Genomic DNA, 21,002 nt, shown 5'->3' with positions numbered 1-21,002 from the left:
ACGATGAGATGCGGGAAAGGACTGGGCTGAAATGGCTGGGTGGGAGGCGCTGATGACTTGAAGATATGGTCCCGAAATAGGGCTGATGAACAGGAAAACACCGGGGATTCAACATCATGTAGAGGCAAGGTAGCTAACTCCTTTGCCAAGGGAGAGGGATAAGTAGAGACGGAGCCATGGTCAAGAAGAGGATAGACGGTGTTGGAGCACATTTTGCCATTATGTGATTATGATAACGGCCTAAGTGCAAATCAGCGGTTGATCATTCACAGCATGGAGCGTTAGGCAGGGGATGCCTTGACTAAAATCAGATTCTCATTAAAGACACTTCTGAGGAAACATAACTTTTAATGAGGGGCTTGATTAGTTTATGTTCTCCCAAGCAGCCTGAGAAGGGAAAAGATGTGGGCTCTCTGCCCTTGATGTCACGAACCAACTGAAGTTTGATGATTCCAGATTTAACAGCTACCATGTCAGTGCGATGCCTGCCATTCTCACTGACGTTATGGGATCCAATTTAACCGCAGGCACAGTTTTTGATGAAGCCACATGACTGGCCACGCAATCACTAAATTTTACTGCTTACAAAAAAAGAGCTTTCTAACCGGATGGAGGTATACAGTAATGTTCTCATATGGCTTCATATTTTCTTTACAGGCTAATTCTGCTTGTGTATGTGAATCCCAAGAAACCTTTCAATCTTCCTTGTATTATCAGGCATGGATGAAAATTTACCAGGAAAATCAAGTCATTGAATGTATTGACTGCTACACTTTCTAGCTCACACATATGGCAACCTAGCCTTCCACCCCTCCATCAAACTTCTTCCTTGGTCATATTTTACAGGTTGACATTTAACACAGCCTTTTCTTTTTTTTTTTTTTAAGGCAGCAGTACCCTTGAAAAGATGTGCTTATGGATTTTCAAGTTCTCTTTCCTTTTTGTGATAAGGTTGGATGAGAATTACGAATGGATGTAATAAAGCCTTCGTCTGCATAACCATCCATGGATTCTTACAAAATAGGGATTTTTCATAGTATAAACAGAAGCAATACGTTCTCCTGATTAGTACTTGTTGACTGCTTGTTGACTGCCTGGGAGCATAGGGCCAAGGCTGCTGAGTTATGGTCCCCGGTCTGTCATGAGCAAACTGTGTAACCTTGTTCAAGTTAGGTTACCTCTTAGCATTTCATTTGTAAAATGGGTGTAATCAGACCTTCCTGACAGGAATGTTGTAAGGGTTAATTAATTGCTGTTTGTTAAGTGTGCTGAGATTGTCAGATTAAAGCATTAGGGAAGTGTCAAGTTTGTGTTATTATGGTATTATTTTTCTTTGTTTGGGAGGAAATGCCATTTCTGTGTAATTTACTTTAACAGTAAAATAAGCCATTTTAATCAATGCACAATCAAGCCCTTATTCATGGAGGACAAGGGTGTATACACTTAGCAAGCACAGTAGTGTCAGCTGACCCAGGGCAGGAATCTGAAAATTCGGCATTGGATACAAAGAAAGCCTAGAAAATGAGACATGGGGCAATCAGAACCTGAGAGCCCAGGAGACTCAGGTTACAGACCCAATATAGTCTGTTAATAGCAAAGAAAAAAAAAAAAAGTCTGTAACCTTAGCAACCGATACCAAAAAGAAAAGTTACCCATGTTACCAAGAAATTTTTGAAGTGATCGCACATATGGCCCAGAAACTAAATATTACAAATATTTCATTAGAATCCAAAGGGAATTTTAAACATATGGAGTTGTTTAAGACTTCCTTAGTAACTTTAAAGTGTGCATGTTTGGATGTGATTTTATTTGTATAAATACATGTTAGTTATGATTTAGGCTTTGACTATTATAATAGCAGGTGAATCTTGATTTTCCCAAGAAAATGCTTAGAGTTACATCTGAAAATGTTATTTAGCAATATACATAAGTTGCAAAAATTTGAAGACATTATTTTTCTAATATGTATATATATACATATAAAATGTATGTTTCTAATATATATATATATAGGAAATATACATAATAAATAGTTTAATAAGAACTTTTACTAAAAAATTACAACCATTCAGCACAAATGTTTAAAATGAGGGTGAATAAAGTGTGACACTTCGTTGATTATAAGTAGGTATTTTCTAAACAATGTCCTACAAATAATGACGGCAATAACTCTCATCTACAGTTTTCAGTATCAGTTATCTTGGTGTTATTCAAGAATCCTATGTAGTTATTCAAAACTCTACAAATTTTACATCTTTTATTGGCCACATGGATTTAACTATTTTTTTTTTATTATTTTGCGCTAATACAGATGTGTCTACAATCTCCATTTTGAAAAAGTACTGAAATAAATTTTCCATTTAACCAGTTTGCAAAGTCATATTGAAAGAGGGGCCGTCCTCATACCTCAGTTGGACAAGAGCAGTGGATCTCTAATGCCCTCTCTGATTATCCCTGTGCGATACAGAAGGCAGATAAATCTCTTTAAGATGTAAGTCAGGTCATGTCACAGCTCTGTTGAAAATCTGCTAGTAAGTTCCCACTGCACTGAAACCAAAATCCCGCAGGGTCCTCCATAGAAGCTTCCATAGCTGCTTGTTTGCCCTCATCTCCTACATTTGTCTTTGCCTGCACAGCTCTGGCCTTATTGCTTTTCTTGGTGTACATGAGAAATACTGTACTTGGGCTTTCCCTATGGCATTTGTATTTTCCGTTCTTTCTGTAAAGGTTCCTCATTCCATTTTCTCAGTTTTGTGCTCAAAGACGACCTTAGAGTATTTCCCTAGAAATCGTGTGTTTTGGGGCACCTGGGTGACTCGGTTGGTTACGCTTAACCTTGACTTTGGCTCAGGTCATGATCTCATGGTCCTTGAGATGGAGCCCCTGGTTGAGGCCTGAGTCAGGCCCTGTGGTGTCGGTTCAGAGCTTGCTTGGGATTCTCTCTCAATCCCTCTCTCTCTCTCTCTCTCAAAATAAATAAACTTAAAAAAATCTTTTGTGTTGACATCACCACTAGGCCATTTTCCTATTACCTTCTCTTACTTTTAACTTTATAGCACTTCCTATCATCTGCCATATTATATATTCATCTCTCTTAGAGAACAGCTTGTTTAGTTCACTTCTTCAATGCACAGAAGACTATCCAGTGAATAATAGGAGCTTAACAAATATTTATTGAATACTTGAATGCATAGTGAGATATTGTCACGTTCCAAAATATTCTGTAAAATCTTAGTCATTACTAATGATATTATTACTTATTGAATATTCCCAAATTAAAGTGCCTAGTTTTTTTTTCTATTTTTAAAGTTTTTATTTCTTTTTTAGGGAGAGGGAGAGAGAAAAAGTGAGAGAGAGAGAGAGAAAGGATGATCAGGGGAGGAGCAGAGAGAGAGGGAGACAGAATCTGAAGCAGGCTCCAGGCCTCGAGCTGTCAGCACAGAGCCCAACACGGGGCTTGAACCCACGAACCATGAGATCATGACCTGAGCCAAAGTTGGATGCTTAATGGACTGAGCCACTCAGGCACCCCAAAGTGCCTACTTTTGATGTGGCTTAGCCGTTCTTGAAAACAAGTGAACATTTTATTAAGGAGAATCTGTTTTGACACTCTCCAGAGCTAAAGCTTATATTTTATGTGGCTTTAAACAGTCAGTGAGGGCCTCTGCTGCGGACTCAGCTCCAGAGTTAAAGTTTGCTCATTGGTGAAAACAACCCTGTGGCCTGAGTGTGTTATGCTATTGTTCATCCTCAGACTTACACTTTTATTTTACTTTTCTTTCTCTCTCTTTCTTTCTTTCTTTCTTTCTTTCTTTCTTTTTAAACTTACACTTTTCAATACAGAAGAAAAGTTGGGTGGAAATTTGATGTAAAGCATGTAAGTTTCCTAGAGGCTAATTTTGCAAGACATTTTTTTATTTGATTAAACTGATATCATTTTATGGTTCCTGAGAAAATAAAGGACAGCGTATTGCTACTTATCTGAATGTTCAAAATCCTGGTTATCCTTCAAAACCAATCTCAGATATTGAGATGCCTTTTAGTGCTAACTGCTTCCTCCTTGATTCTCTTTCCATACACCTTTAGAACACATGGTACAAAATTTATATATGTACCTGTTTCCCAATCACACTGAGCTCATTCAGTGTAGTTCCATACCATATTTATCCTTTATCTCCAGCATCTATCTCTACATTTAGCCTGGAATCGCCATTTAATAAGTATGTGTAGAAGGTTTACATGTACAGACTTCTAATCGTTCGGTTTCTTACTCATCTATCTTTAATCTGTGTATATTCAGATTACTTCCTAGATCCATTAGAAATGAAAAGCAGTTCTTAGAGCCTTTGGAAAGGTGTTGTGATATGACGTCATCATTGCTGTCATCAACAATGTATATAATTTAATTAAACACCTACTCTAACTCTGGGTGGTCTATGCATTGCTGAAAAGTTTCACTTGTAACTGATTTGTATCATCAAATAATAGTTTGGGTCTGCTATCACATGTATGAAGTGCAAACACTTTCCAGAGTAACCCTTTGATCAATTTCTTTTTTTTGCAAGAAGAAGCATGTAAAATTAGGAAGAAAAGTATGTTTCACTTATAAGGGCAGGGAATTGGAGTGTTGGGGTTACAGTGTTATTCTTTTCAGTGTTTGACTTTGAGCTAACGTAACCTATTTTATGCTTTCCATTTGTCATTCGTGAAAGAGGAGTCACAGATGGATGATAGCTGTGGGTGGGCAGAATAATATTCCACAAAGATGCTTATAGCAGATTCCTGGGAACCCGTGAGTATGATGCCTTCTCTGGAAAAGCGGACTTTGTGGGTGTGGCTCCGATGAAGGATTTTGAGTCGGGAACATTAACCTGGATTATCCTGGTGAGCTCATCCTGATCACATGATTTCAGCAGAAGCAATGAAGCTTCCTTAGCTGTTGGCAGGCAGGGAGGTGTGACTAGGAAGAAAAATCAAGGAGATGCAACATTGTTGCTGGCTATGAAGAGAGAAGCAGCCTACAGCCAAGGAACAGGGTGGCCTCTGGAAACTACCAGAGGCAAGAAAATGAATTCTTCACCAGTCTCTGAAAAGGAATGTAGCCCTGTTGAAACCTTGCGTTTAGTCCAGGGAGACCCGTGCCAGGCTCTTGATCTACAAAATGTAAATAAATTTGTGGTAATTTGTTACAGCAGCAGTAGAACCCTAATACGGTATCTTGTTGCTTTTCGCCTTGAAAATCTCCCAATTCCACCTTTAATATATTTAATATATTGTTTAAATCCCGGTTATCATGTAGCGAGGCTGTTTAAAAGTGACGTGCATTCATACCACAGATTTCTGTCTTCTAAATGTATGCATTTGATATACTTCAGAAAAACCTCTCAATTCACTGCTTGAACAAAGGATTTTGTAACTAACTCCTATACTCCTTTTACACAATAGAAATCAGAGCCTGTGAGAGCTCATGCCATTTACTTGCGTCAAAATCTGAATGATGCATTGCATAAGTAACCGCATAATAAGGCCCTCATATTGTAATCTGGGTGGATGTATGCTGTGCTTTGAAAATCAAATATCGTTCCCTTTGACGTTTTGACAAGTAATTTCGACAACAATATACATTTGGCTAACTCATGAATGTAGTACTTCTCGTCCTCCGGATTGTGCCGGGTTTGCACTCTGCTAAGAATGACAACAATTAGAGAACTGACTCGCATCTGCCAAGTGAACAGATGGTCTTGTAGTTTAGAGGAACAATGGTGAAGAAAGAAAAGGCAAAGGGGTGGGAGGGAGAGCCGGTAGGGTGGGATAAAAATTTTGCAATCCAAAATAGCACTAATATATCTAAAGAAAGATGGAGACAAAGGCATGTTACAATTTATTATTGAGAGGTATAAAAAAAATAAGAGAAAGGTCTTGCTTATTTCACCCTTCTTTCATACTGGCATTGAATCAAGTTCCAGGGTACTTGAGATCTGTAAGCTTTAAAACTAATATTGACCACCTCATTTATGGAAATGGTTATTTTATTTTATTTTATTTTATTTTATTTTATTTTTTAATGTTTATTTATTTTTGAGAGAGAGAGAGAAGGAGAGAGAGAGAGAGCACACGAGAAGGAGAGGGGCAGAGAGAGAGGGAGACAGAATCCGAAGCAGGCTCTGAGCTCTGAGCTCTGAGCTGTCAGCACAGAGCCCGACTCAGGGCTCAAATCCATGAACCGTGAGATCATGACCCGAGCTGAAATCAGGTGCTTAGCTGCCTGAGCCACCTAAGCGCCTCTGGAGATGGTTATTTTTAAGTATTATCAATGTATTATTTGGGATGACATTTTGCCCCTCTTGTCTATATGCTTCTTTTTGTTGTTGTTGTTCTTTTTAGTTTATCTGTGGAACGAATAGAACACAAATAAGAATAAGGACTTCAGTTCTCATCAACCTCAAATATTTTATACAGATCCCCTTCCTAGGAACAGTGAAGTAATTGTTTTCTTTTATCTCTTTGGAGTCATTTTACCTTCACTTGGTAACATGGAATATGGGTGCCTCTTTAGAAAACACTTCATTAAATAAATAGGTGGTGTATATGTGTGTATTTGTGTTGTGTGTGCACTTGGGCATTAGGTAACCCACAAAGATGGTCCTACGTTCTTGCCGTCAAGAGTCTGGATTACATGCAAAGTCGTATCTTTGAATTTAAAAATATTTAGACTTATCAACCTGTAAGGATCCCCTTGCTTAAGCAGCTTTCGTGTAGAGAAGACTGAATTGCCAGTTAGATTATATCAAGGACAGAGTCTGTACTTAGATGCATAGTCTTAAAAACTATTCAGATATTTATTTTCTCTCCCTGGAAGAGTACTTATGGTACTTAATTACCAAACTAATTATAATAACTCCCATTGATTAAGTATTTTGTTAGGCTCTGTGTTAAATATTTTATCATATTTTATCTCATTTAAAATTCAGAAAAAGAAGGCCGCTTGGGTGGCCCAGTCGGTTAAGCATCAGACTTGATTTCGGCTTAGGTCATGATCTCATGGTTTGTAAATTCGAGCACCACATCGGGTTTAGCATTGACAGTGAGGAGCCTGCTTAGGATTTTCTCTCTCCCTCTCTTTCTGCTCATCCCCCACTCCCTCTCTATCTCTCTAAATAAAGAAACTTAAAAAACAATTTAAAAAAATAAAATTCAGAAAAAGAATATTACATGTTATCTCATTAAAACTCTGACATAGGTTTAGGTATTATTTTCCCCTTTTTAAAGATCAGACAATGGAGGTCTTTGCAGTTTGAGAGACTTTACCCAAAGCCACACATTTAGCAAGTTGGGAGTGGGAATTGAAAGTTAGGTTTACTTAACTCCAAACTCTCTACTTCAGTTTTCAAATTAGTTAAGGTAAGCTGGGGAATGAACACAATAGAGGGTAATTTTAAATGGTTTAACACCGTTGTTCACTGTTTGCTCATGTGAGTGACCCACTGGTGTTAATGTCTGCAGGACAACCCTCCCCATTGGATCACACACAGAGATCCAGGCCCCTTGGGCCTTGGTGCTCAGCCATCCCCTACCGAAGACCTTGCCATGGTCTGTACTTCCAGAGGAAGGAAAAGAGCAAGGAGCAGCGCCCATGGGAGGATTTGACCAACACACTGCTACTTGTGTTCCTCTGGGAAAAACTTAGTCACAAGGAGTTTTGCATCTCAAAAGAGGCTGGCAAAGTCATCCAGTTGTTTGACCAAAGAAAAGGAGGGACTTTAGTGAACATCTAGCCATCTCTTTAGCACCACTGTTTAGTGTGTTTTATTAATGGATTTGTGAATAATAAGGAAGCTTCAGAGTGGATCTTCAGTGATTTGTGAATAAGGCTTAAATTATTTTTCTCACCCGTACCTAGCCCACAGTACAGATCCCTGAGAGCCTTTTGTTCTGTCCTTTGCCTACAAGAGTTGCTTGATTGATTCCAATGGTTTGAGGGGCTCCTTGGGACCTGTGTTCTTTGTGTTGAATGGAGGAAACATTTACAGGTTGGGGAAAGGGTGAAAGGCAGGTTCTTTCCTCCCAGGCATTGTCGATTGGGTTTCCTCTTAACATTTTGGAGGTCTTTATTATTGGAAGTTACACTACAACTAATAGTTAACATTTTTATCGTTAATTAATTTCAATGAATTTTTATTTGAATTAAATTGCATTTAATAAAGAGTTTTAAGATTTAGGCAACTCAAAATAATACTCTCTAGTGTCTCTTTGTTTTCCAATTAATGTCAAAAAAGATTCATTGTTAAAACTGGCCATAATAGGAGATCAGAAGCAGCTCAGCTATTTTCAACTACTTAGAATGTGAGAAAGGCAATTTACAATCGTGCAGTGATTTTAATGGTACCGCTAAGTAAAAACGAGTGCCTCCTTTTTCCATCATTATCCTCATATAAAATGTTTCATATAGGTGAATTTTCCAAATACACAGTACAAAACTTAACAATAAAAACAGGAGACCTTTGCTAAATATTTTGCATAATTTCTTTATAATTTAAATGTATCATGATATCATAAACTTGTAAATGTAACTATCCATTATCGTTATTATCTAAGATACTACAGGACCGCCCTTTTGAAGCCAGAGATGCCTGTCCCTGTTTTAACAAGTCCCAAACCGCTTATGTATCTTGAAATTTTGTTTTTATTTTTTATAGTTTTTTTCTGTTTTCCCTTCATTTAAAACACATTTCATATTTTTCAGATGTTTGCATTTAATATGTTTTATATGGATATAAATATATGTTTTATATTTGTATTTAATATGTTTTTATGATATACATACATAGTGTCATACATTGGATAAATATTATGCAGATTACATTTATGTATTTCTACCAACCTGGCTATAATTTCCTGCTAATCTATCTGTTATGGGATGAAAGAGCAGCAGATCAGTATGAATTGTGTTAATGATAAGAATCTAAAATGAGAGCAATTTGCTCTCTGAAAGGCTTTCTGGTATGTAATGAACACAAACGTAGGACCTGGTCTAAAATGTTTTGTACAAATAGTCTGGTCTTTTTAGGCAAAGGGAGACCTTATGCTTTGTTTCTTATTTTTGTTTGTATAAGGAACATGATGGAGAAATAAGTCATAATTACAATATTATTGATCCACTTTGATCTCTGTTTCTCTCTTCTTTCCTTGAATATACCTCCATTTTAAAGTAAAAACTGAGCATGTAATTTTTGCTTTTTAGGCAAGGGACTATTTTCCTCTCCTACAGCATATCAATAAGATTAATGGGGTTTTGTTTGCTTCTTTTTGTTTGTTTATTATTTTGTTGTTGTTGTGTTTTACAGAATTACACTCAGGTTTGACATTTTCAGTAACATTCTTCCCTCTCCCTCACTTACACTGAGCTATCCTTAGGTCTTTATCTTCCTATTTTCCATCTTTCCTTACAGGTTTTTGTTGTTATTGTTTTAACAATGGCTATTTTCTTTTCAATTGTGAATGAATGCTTCCTAATTCTGTCTCCAATATTTCTTTTTCTCCTGAAAACTGAGTCTTGATCATCTTCCATCAATATCTATCCCTCTTATTGTAAAAAATCACCTTACTATTATTTTCTGAAAATTAAATGATATGATCATTGTTGTGCCAAATTAAAAATTTTGGTAAACGTGCAATTACACTCCAGGGAAGAAATTGCATTTCACAGACCTGTTCTAACTTCCTTGACCCATTTCCCCTCTGTACCATTTCCCTTATCTTCTGGTAAACCTCATTCTATCTATTACTACACATTTTCCTCCAGAGAAGTCCTGATGTCAATTATAAATTGTTGGAAATTTAAAATAACAATTTATAAAACATGAACTAAGTACAAGGCACTCCTGTAAGCATTACACACACATTATTAACTTACTGAGTTTTATTATTATAACACATCTAAAATAGTCCTATAAATATACTCATTGTTTTATATATGAGAAAACCACATCACAGAGAGATCTACCTATTGGTCAAACATTGTTGAGTTGGATCTTACACTCAGGCAGCCTGGATCTGTAGTAATGTTCTATAAGGGGCAGAAATTAACTTCAATGTTATTGACTCCTTACTGCCCATCATGCTATGAATTAGTGATTGCAGTATTTTTAAACTTATCTTCTTCCCGAATCATATAATGAAAACTTTTGCCCTACTTTAAAAGAATTGCAAGCATCAAGGACCTCACAGGGTGGTATTTGTGGAGAAGAGCTCTGTTGATTGCCTAATATTAGATCCCATATGAGTCTACTTGTACAGTGCCAGGCTTAGGTACATTTTCTAATTATTTCCTACTGCAGTCTGTGCCTGAGACAAGAAATCAAGGGTCTGTGTTTGATTCACCCATTATTCCTTCATTCATGTGTGCATTTACCTGTGCATCATTACTCCTTTATTCAGAAAACATATACTGAATGTTACCTAATCTCTAAGCATTCTGGTTGTTTCTGATTTCATTAAGGGAGCTCACAGTATTTGGGAAAGCTAGAGACACAAATAGCTACAGTGTAATTGGTAAGAGTCACAATATAATATGAATAGAATAGAATAGAATAGAATAGAATAGAATAGAATAGAATATGAACAGATTGCTATGGAAACATAAAAGCGAGAAGGACTTGCTCCACTAGTTGTCTTGTTGCTCTATGGGGAAGGCAAGAGGACCAAATCTTGTGGAATATGTTGGATTTCAGCATATAAAAATGGGATATGTATCGTATCAAGTATGCTCAGAAGCATGTAGGGCCAAGTATGTCCGGGAACTAGAAAATTTTTAAGTGGCTGAGGTACAGGATAACTAAAGTTTAGGATACTTGATGTGAGGTGGGGCAAGTTAAAAAAGACAGGTACCAACTGCAAAGAGCTTTTGAGCAACCTAAGAGCTCTAGAATATTCCTTGTATAGTGGGCATGACATGGTCACCCCAACTCCAAGCTGTATGAGAAATAAGCAGGAGCCGCAGAAATCATATAGGAGGCGGTAAGTTCCAGGGCTCACGTAGAGGTGGTGGGAATGAAAGGCAGGGAACAAATCTAAGAACCATTTAGGGCCAGAATTGTTTTAATGTTTATTTTATCTTAGGGAGAGAGAGAAAGTGTGAGCGGGGAAGGGAGAGACAGAGGGAGACACAGAATCCGAAGCAGGCTGCAGGCTCTGAGCTGTCAGCAGAGAGCCCAACAGGGGCCTCGGAGTCATGAACCATGACATCATGACCTGAGCAGATGCTTAACCGACTGAGCCACCCAGGCACTCCAGAACTAGAACTAACAGATGTGAACAGGTGTGAGGAATGGGACAGCAGTAGGAGCGTAAGTTCTATCACATGGATTAGGAAATGCAGGGAAAGAAGGCCTTGAAATGAGATGAAGATGTGCTTAATACTTACGATGTTTAACTGGAAGCACAAGTATTCCAGATACAAGGGTGCAATGCATTTCAGTCTGGAGAGAAAGAGAAAAAAAAAAAAACGGGAATGGAAATACGCATGTGAAGAGCTGTAATCAAATTGGTGATACTTGAAGCCAACAGAAATTGATAATCGCACAGAAAAGAGTACAGAGAGGAAAAGGAGAAGAAAATTGATGACACTTTGCTAGAACTGAAGTGGCAAATTGAATTTGTTTCACCAGTGACAAGTTAAGGAACATTTACCAGAATGCTTGATAGATTTAAAGAATAGAGTTTCTTTTAGTCGCACATCTTGAAATTTATTTTTCTTTACCACACTATTGCTACTAAAATTTTAAGTCAGCTATATAATAGCCTTAACATTTATTTGCTTTTGTATGAGTACCCCTCCTCTGAATATTGTTCTTTGAAGCAGGGCTCTACGAATATAAGATCTATATGGTTTAAAGCTCTCTGTTCTCAGGATGTGTTGGGAAGGAAACTTATTTTGCAATCAGTTTTAGGCATAAAAGGAGGCACTTTTTATTTAAGCAACAGCGTGTAATTTTTTTTTAAAAGCTTCTTAGACTGGGGAGAAACTTGAACTAGGAATTAAAAGACTTGCAATTTTATTCTGCCTGTGTCCGTAACTTTGCGAAGCTCACAAGTCATAGCACCTCTTTGAATGGTGCCCACAGGGGCTGTAAAACAATGTAAGCCATGACAAAGATCTTTCAGATGTCCTAGACTCTGTATTTCTATGATAATCTTTCTCCATCTTGAAATTTTGCCGGCTATTCTCCATGTTCCCTTTTCTCTAAACTTGGCCTTTATGTAGCTATCACGACACTGAGACCCTAAAAAGAATTAATTTAGCTCTGCCTCCTGCAGTTGAGTTTTAAGACGTGGCTGGCTGGTCTAGATTTTCTAATTACAAGTCAAGTTAAAGGCATGAATGAAGCTTGCACTGGTTACCGATATAGAAAACAATGTACAGCCCAATGCTCATCGTTGAGGAGTTTACATTGACTGGGACAAATTCTATGGTCTCGTGAACGACTCAACAATAAATAAAGGCCAGAAGTTTTCTCTGATCATGAGTTTAATCAATCATGATCTCACTTGATTTTAATCAGTTTCATTACTTGCCTGTAAAAGGAAGGTGGGTTAACTTGCAGTAATTTTTGTCATGTGAAAAATGCACATTTAAAACTGTTGTGTTGGAAGTTAATAAGGAAAGAACCTGGTAAGCATTTACACCACCACTCATTTTGCTTTATAAAATTTTTTAATGTCTGTTTCTTTTTGAGAGACAGAGAGAGAGCGTGTGAGCAGGGGAGGGGCAGAGAGGGAGACATAGAATCCAAAGCAGGCTCAAGGCTCTGAGCTGTCAGCATAGAGCCCCAAACAGGGCTCAAACCCATGAAACATGAGATCATGATCTGAGCCCAAGTCAGACACTTAACAAACTGAGCCACCCAGGCACCCCTACTCATTTTGCTTAAATCTCACTATCTATGCCTATGTTTGCATTTGTCAGGACTAGACTAAGCCTGAGCCTCGTAAAGACCTTTAGCTTGTAGAAGACAATGGTAATAAGCAGATGTGGTAAAGAATTACACAAGGCCTGGGTGACTTGGTTGAGCATCCAACTTCGGCTCAGGTCATGATCTCTCAGTTCCTGAGTTCTAGCCCACATCAGGCTTGCGGCTATCAGTGCAGAGCCTTCTTTGGATCCTGGGTCCCCCTCTCTCTCTGCCCCTCCACCTCTCTCAAAAGTAAACATTAAAAAAGAAAGGAATTATATAAGGTTATGGCATTGGGTATGATCTATAAAACTTTGCAAAAATATACACTATGAGCCAATTTATGAGTCATAATTACCGATCTTTGCTTCCAAAATCACCTTGAATATTTCAGGATTAACCAAATTTAAATTGACACTAAGCCCTTTGACATCAGATACTGTGTCTTCTTTTTTTGTCTTTCTTTTTTTTTTTTTTTTTGTATCTCTAGAATCTATTCCAGTGGGCAAGATATTCATCAGCATTCAAAAAATTTGCTATATTATAGAATATTAATGCTAAATTAGACTTGTTCATACTTGATTTTTCACAGATACTTATTCACTCAGTATATATTCATGTGTACTTACTATGTGTCAGGCACTAAAGATTATGCATGGGGGAGACAAAACATAAACAGCAGAAATTTATTTTTTACAGTTCTAGAGCCTGGAAGTCTGAGAAGAAGGTGCCAGCATGATGGGATGAGAACCTTCCAGGTTAAAGATTCTCATTTTGTCCTCACATGGTGAAAGAGGGTAAGGATCTCTGTGGGTCCCTTTGTGGCACACTGATCCCATTCATGAGGACTCTACCCTTATGCCCTAAGGACCTCCCAAAGCCCCATCTCCTTGTAGCATCACATTGGGCATTAGGATTCCAACACTAGAGGGTTATGATAGACCATAGCACTCACCCGCTACATTGACTACAATGTCCTCATGTACCATTATAACTGTTCAGTAATGCGATAGGTCATGAATGAGTTGCATATACCCTGAAACACAAGTCTTGGTTCCCGTTGTTTTAATACAAGGTGGAAAAAAAATTGTAAGAAATTAATAAAAAAATGTACTTTGTGAATCAATCTTAGGATAGACATACTGGTAGGTATCATGTCAGACCGTTAACTCCAAGCTGAATACCCATGTTTGGTGATTATGTTGACCCGAAAATCTCAGAAGTTATGCAAGGCAAATATATATAGACAGCAACAACAAAATAAAAGTTTATTTGGGAGGAACTCCAGACAAGATAGGGCTGCTTTATACAGATTTTGTGAACTGTTTATAAAGCAATAAACATGCTTTTGTTTTTTGATAAAGCAGAAGTAATGACTTTGCAGGGGTGTGTGTGTGTGTGTGTGTGTGTGTGTGTGTGTGTGTGAGTGCATACACATGTGCACGCAAGCATATGCGTTTGCTTCCTGTGGGAACTGGAGCTTTCTTGGTAGAGCCTCAAAATTAATTTTCCAGCATCAGGGGTTGTGATCATCAAAGGCATGTCAGGTTTATGGGCTTCTCTCATTTTATTGATTGGTTCAAGTTACACTATTTTTAAGGATTTTATTTGCATTCATAAGGAAAAGGCAAGAGTGATTTAGTTTAAAATGTTTTTATTTTTATAAAGGAACTCTGAAAAATATTATAATATTTTACTTCAAATATCATTTCATGTCTACAGAATTAGGATGAACTTTATAAAGAATACAAAGATACAATATAACCATCACAGACCTTGAAATTTTCATAGCAGGAATATCATATGTCATATATTTTATCCTCTCAAAATAGACTGAGTAGAAGGAAATCTTTTGACCAGTTGGGCTTTGTAGTTCATATGCAGAATGAAACTCAATATGGGATAGATCCCTGTTCGGGAGAAAGAATCCCCTTTATACCCTCTAATAATGTAGTTACTCCAACTTAGTAACTTATGCCTTGAAAAGAAATTTAATAATGTAGGATGTCTAGTCCTCAGCAGTAGACGACCATCCACTATTCAAAATAGGTGAATTTTTGACTAAATGATAAGAAACACAGCCAGTAAAAGTAGGTGAGAATCAATTGGGTCATTTAGCTGGACCACACGTTCAAAACAAACTCCAAACCTATTTGTTGTGTTTGACTTGGTTTGCTTTTTTCCACATTTCAGTTCTTCCATTGTACTTAAGATCAACTGTAGCTGTACATCAAAGCAGAATCTCTCTTCAATAACCCAGGCATTTTTCCAAAAGTGAAGTTTAAACTTATTTTGATGTAATCTGTTTTATATGTATACATCTTTTTTTTTTTTCAACGTTTATTCACTTTTGGGACAGAGAGAGACAGAGCATGAACGGGGGAGGGGCAGAGAGAGAGGGAGACACAGAATCGGAAACAGGCTCCAGGCTCTGAGCCATCAGCCCAGAGCCCGACGCGGGGCTCGAACTCACGGACCGCGAGATCCTGACCTGGCTGAAGTTGGACACTTAACCGACTGCGCCACCCAGGCGCCCTATACATCTTAACTTAGAAATCTCTTCCTAATAATCCAATGGAGAAAAAAAATGTCACTTTGACAAATGGTGTTAAAGAAAGTGGGTATCCCTACGTTCAGTAGAAGCAGTGGAAGAAATGCCCCAAGGCAGAGTCCCAAGTCCTTGAGGGGGAATGCTAGTGACATGAGCTGGAGGCAAGAATAGTGATACATAGGTTACACATTAGCAGCCGGGGGCACAAGACGCTGACCTTGTGGCTTCCAAGACCTTGAGGCTGACATATCCAGAGCCACAGGTGCAGGGCATGTGCTCTCTTCTCCCACCTCTGCCCCAGGGTGACCCCTACACTCCTTATAATGCATTTGCATTGCAGTTATAGCCCCCTACCCCATCTGAGAAAGGCTGCCTTGACTGTTCTGGAACAAGCATTGTAAGGTCAAAAACTCCCGCTCCCAACCTGTGGAGAAGTCCCCCAAATGATTGCAAGCTGCCTCCATTTAGAGACCACCCCACTGTGAGTCTCAGCTCCTCCCAGCCCAGAGAGCTATAACAGATACCTAATCCTTAAACAACTTAGGGCCAGTGCCACCTCCTGGAACTTGCCTGCTCTCCCACCTTGAGAGTGTACTTTTGCTTTACTCAACTGCTTTGTGCTTGCTGCTTTCCCTGTGGCTGTCTTTGTTCCAGTGGGATTGTTGGGTATTATCTTTTCATGGGAAATCCAAGAACCCAGACCTCCATTCACACACTGCAGACTCTCCCGCTGGCAATACACATGCAAACTAAAAGTAAAATTAAATCCATATCAACACTGTATAAAAAAAATATTGAAGATGGTTCAAAGACACAAACATAAAATTATAAAACTTCAAAAAAAAGAAAAAACAGAAAAAAACATGGGAGAAAACTCTTGGGATCTTGGGTTAAGCAAAGATTTATCAGCTATTACAACAAATCAAAGTCTATAAAAGAAAAAAACAGACTACATCAAAATTAAAAACTTTTGGGGCACCTGGGTGGCCCAGTTGGTTAAGCGTCTGACTCTTGATTTCAGCTCAGGTCACAATCTCACAATCTTAGGTTGTCAGATCAAGCCCTTCTATGGCTCTGTGGAGCCTGCTTAAGATTCTCTCTCTCCTTCTCCCTCTGCTCCCCCACTCCCACCGCTGCTCACTCATGCAGCTACTCTCTCTCTCTCTCTCTCTCTCTCTCTCTCTCTCAAAAGAAAAAAAAATTAAGAACTTTTGTTCTTTAAGAGACACTGGTTAAAGGATAAAAAGACAAGCTGCAGATTAGGATAATACATTTGTAAATCAGTTGTCTGATGTAGGACTTGTATGCACACTACATAACAAATTTCCAAAACTTAATAAGAAAACAAACAACTCAATTCTAAAAAATGGATGAAGCGTTTATATAGACATTCCACCACAGAAGATAAGTGGATGGCAAATATGCCCATGGCGGGAAGTTCAACATCATTTGTTACTGTGGGAATGCAAATTAAAACCATGATAAGGTACCAATATGTGTGTGGTATGAAAATGGCTTAAATTAAAAAGATTGACCATACCAAGTGTTGGTGAGAATGTGGAGGGATTTGGACTCTCATACATTGCTGATGGGAATGGAAAAACGATACGCTTTTGAAAACCATTTGGAAGTTTTATAGAAAGTAACACTCACACTTGCCAGATGAACCATCAGTTCTACATCTAGGTATTTACCCAAGAGAAAAGAAAGCACGTAGGCAAACAACGACTCACATACAAATGTTTATAATGGCTTTATTTGTAATAGCCCAAGGTTGGAAACAACCCAAATGTCTGTCAACTGATGAATGGATAAACAAACCAGTACATTCACACAATACTACTTGCATTAAAAGGAATGCACCATTGATTCGTACTATACAATGAATGAAACTCAAAATAGTTATGTTGAATACAAAAAAAAAAAAAGACAGAAAAAGAGTACTTATTGTATGGAACAATTTGTATATAATTCAAAAAGATAAATATTAACAAAAGTAAATAAGTGGTTACCTGCAAGAGAGGAGCTTGAGAGACATTACGTTAAGGCATGAGGAAACTTTTTGGAGTGATGGGTAAATTCATAATTTTGATTGTGATGATGATTTCTAATGTATGCAATTTAGATATATCCATTGTACCATAACAGAGTTGTTTAAAAAGTCTTGTCAAGAGTCGCACAATCAGGAAGTCTCTGAACTTCTCAAGTTCTAAGAGTGACTTTATTCTGAGATGTTTTTTGAAGCACACTCTCTACATTTATTCATATTAATATTTGTCATATCCATGATATGTTTCTGTATGAATGGGGGTGTGTGTTATATTACATATATATCATTATGTACATATGTCATTTAATTTATAGACTACTCAAAACACATGGTTTTGATAGCTGCTGGTTATTGACTCCTTTTTATTTCTAACTTGATATTTTTATTTATTTTTTTTATTTATTTTATTTGTTTTTGTAATCTTTATTTATTTTTGAGAGAGAGATGGAATGAGAGTGGAGAAGGAACAGAGAGAGAGGGAGACACAGAATCCGAAGCAGGCTTCAGGCTCCGAGCTGTCAGCACAAAGCCTGACACGGGGCTTGAACTTATGAATGGTGAGATGGTGACCTGAGCCAAAGTCAAACGCTCAACTGACTGAGCCACGCGGGCGCCCCTCTAACTTGATATTTTTAAAAATTTTAAAAAGAACATAGTGACTGTGGCTTCTAATCACTATGTGGGCTATTTCTCTCCTTTCCTTCTATCCCTGGGAGAAAATAACAACTCAAAGGCCATGATCATGAACTCTGAAAAAGACCTTTCCCTTTCCACTACATGGGCCAATATCAGAGAAGTTTCATACCCGTATGAGGCCAGGTGTTACGCTGGCTACAGGATAGCAGTGAACTGGAATTCAGTTTTGCAACCCTGAGTTGTATAAAGAGTAAATGATATTAATGTAGCAAAATCTGAAAATTAAAGATTTTGCCAATGTATACAACATAAAATTATTATGAAGGAAGCTGAACGAAATTGTAACTGATTTTTTTCCTTTAAAAAAATACAACGATTAGATCACTTCAGTTTCATGAGTGGCTCTTAATCAAGGGTGCCCATCAAATTTATGGGGGGAGCTTTTTCAAAATGCACATGACTGAACTCTCATTTCACACCCATTGATTTGAGGAAAGAGAGACAAAACATGGAAAAGTCCCAAAAGTCATTTTGATATGAACTGCCAGTAGCAAACATTGATTTAGAAGAAAGAGATTAAAACAAAATGTGTCTCTATAACTAGATAATGGAAGGACCACAATGATCTCATCAGCTCCCATTCTGACATTAAAATAAATAGCATAACCTTGGCCATGGAGCTGATTATGCTCCAGTTGATTCAAAACTATTTAGTGTATTGACAAAGTTGTATCACAGCCAGGTAGGGGGGAAGGTGTACACTATAAAAGTGCTTGAGACAGCAGACAATTTCACCACCACTGGGTTTTTACAGATTCTCAGAAGCTAGATATCATGGATTTAAGTATTTGAGTATTTCATATTGATTTCAAGGAGGTTTCAGTTCTTTTTTTTTTTTAATTTTTTTTTCAACGTTTATTTATTTTTGGGACAGAGAGAGACAGAGCATGAATGGGGGAGGGGCAGAGAGAGAGGGAGACACAGAATCGGAAACAGGCTCCAGGCTCTGAGCCATCAGCCCAGAGCCTGACGCGGGGCTCGAACTCACGGACCGCGAGATTGTGACCTGGCTGAAGTCGGACGCTTAACCGACTGTGCCACCCAGGCGCCCTGGAGGTTTCAGTTCTTATATGCCCTGTGAATCATTGGGGTGGGTGTATTTGATTCTGATAAGCTCTGATATGAACACATTGCTTTCAAACTTCAGTTGCCCTGGAGGTGTAGGCCTGTGCAATGTATTAAGTTGTCCAACACAGAGACGTAGTAGACAATTTTAGAGCTTGAGAGTATTTTATATGTTTTATCTGTAATAATGTTTGCTCTCCATGGGGTGTATAACTTGATTGATAATCTGCACACAAAGTTCTATGGTAAACATATTATTTTAAATATCTTTTTTTTTCTCTTTGATGTTCACAGCACCCCTGTGAGGTATGTGTTATTAACCCATTTTAAACCTGAGAACACCGAAGCATAAGAGAAGACCAGGTAATGTTAAAGAGGACAGAAGAATGGCTCTAGCTTAACATTGGAAGGGACTTTGAGCAAGAACAAATATAATAGGGCAACGATTTTCCCATTGTTTCCATACAAAGTACTGTAATAAGAGTTTAACTCAGATGAAGTAATCATCACCATCATCATCATCCTGGATTTTTGAACATCTGGCACTAGAGGGTTTTATTTATGAATATCTGTAATGGTTATGTGTCAACTTGAATGGCCATGGGGTGCCCAGATTAAACACTATTTCTGGGTGTGTCTGTGAAGGTTTCTGGATGAGATTAGCATTTGAACTGATGGATTCAGTAAGGTAGAACCCCCTCCCCAGTGTGGGTGGGTGTCATCCAATACACTGAGGGCCTGCCTAGAGCAAGAGCCAGAGGAAGGAAGAATTTGCCCTCCACCACTCCCCCCCCCCTTTTTCTTTCCTGCCTCACTGATGGAGCTAAGATGTCTCATCTCCTCTCTGTACATGGACTGAAACTTACAACATCAGAGTTCCTGGTTCTTGGGCCTTTGGACTCAAACTGAATTACACCACCAGCTATCCTGGGTTTCCAGCTTGCAGACAGCAGATCATGGGGCTTTTCAGCCTCCATAGTTGTGAGCCAATTCCTATAGAAAAATCTCATAAAATATATCTGATATATAGATGAATCTGTTATTTCCTTGTGACTGCAAAGCATCATCTGATTTTGTTGAGGAAGATGTCTCTATCCCTAAAGGTCAATTAAGGTAGATTAAATCTACCTAAAGGTAGATTAATGGCTAACAGTCACGTTTCTGGTATGAGAACTCTAAGGACCAACTTGGTCTTTAGACTCTAATAAAATGTGGTCTAAAGATGTCATTTCTTTCTCACTCTTCTGATTAACTGCTCATATGGATAGCTGATTACTACATTGTCTGAAAAATTAATCAGCAGCCAGTTAAACAATACCTCTGATTTGGTTTAGGAGCACTTGGCCAAGAATGAGGAAAAAAATGTGTCAAATACCTACTGGTAACCAAACCCCCATGGTCACTGCTGAAATATCATCAGAGATTGTTTTGACATTGTCCCAAAAATCAGATACCTGGAACTTAAGGAAATGAAGTTATTTAATCTAGCAAGTTCTGTATCATGTTCCCAAACAGAGTTGGTATGTTGTATTCTGTGGCAAGAAGTCTCCTGCAGGACTGGATCATGACTGGGGGCAGATTGTGTGAGAAAATTCAGATAAAAAGAATGAGGTGAATATATAGCAATTTCTTTTTTAGCTGTTTCAGTGACAGCACAATTCTCCTAGGCAGATCATGGCTTGCCTCCTGT

At 38.1% G+C, this 21,002-nt stretch overlaps 1 long non-coding RNA gene across 1 annotated transcript; it reads left to right on the top strand.

The window, feature by feature from the left end:
* The first annotated feature begins 10,658 nt into the window (after nt 1–10,658).
* Nucleotides 10,659–19,914, top strand: LOC125168873 (uncharacterized). The gene is made up of 3 exons (XR_007153329.1): nt 10,659–11,016; nt 13,650–13,747; nt 19,607–19,914. It is a non-coding gene; the product is annotated as an uncharacterized LOC125168873 (long non-coding RNA).
* The last annotated feature ends 1,088 nt before the right edge of the window (nt 19,915–21,002 follow it).

This window comes from Prionailurus viverrinus, chromosome B3 (genome assembly GCF_022837055.1).
Source record: "Prionailurus viverrinus isolate Anna chromosome B3, UM_Priviv_1.0, whole genome shotgun sequence".
In the NCBI taxonomy this organism is placed as follows: Eukaryota; Metazoa; Chordata; class Mammalia; order Carnivora; family Felidae; genus Prionailurus; species Prionailurus viverrinus.
The sequence above is the reverse complement of the archived record's forward strand: the minus strand, read 5'-3'. Positions and strand labels throughout refer to the sequence as shown.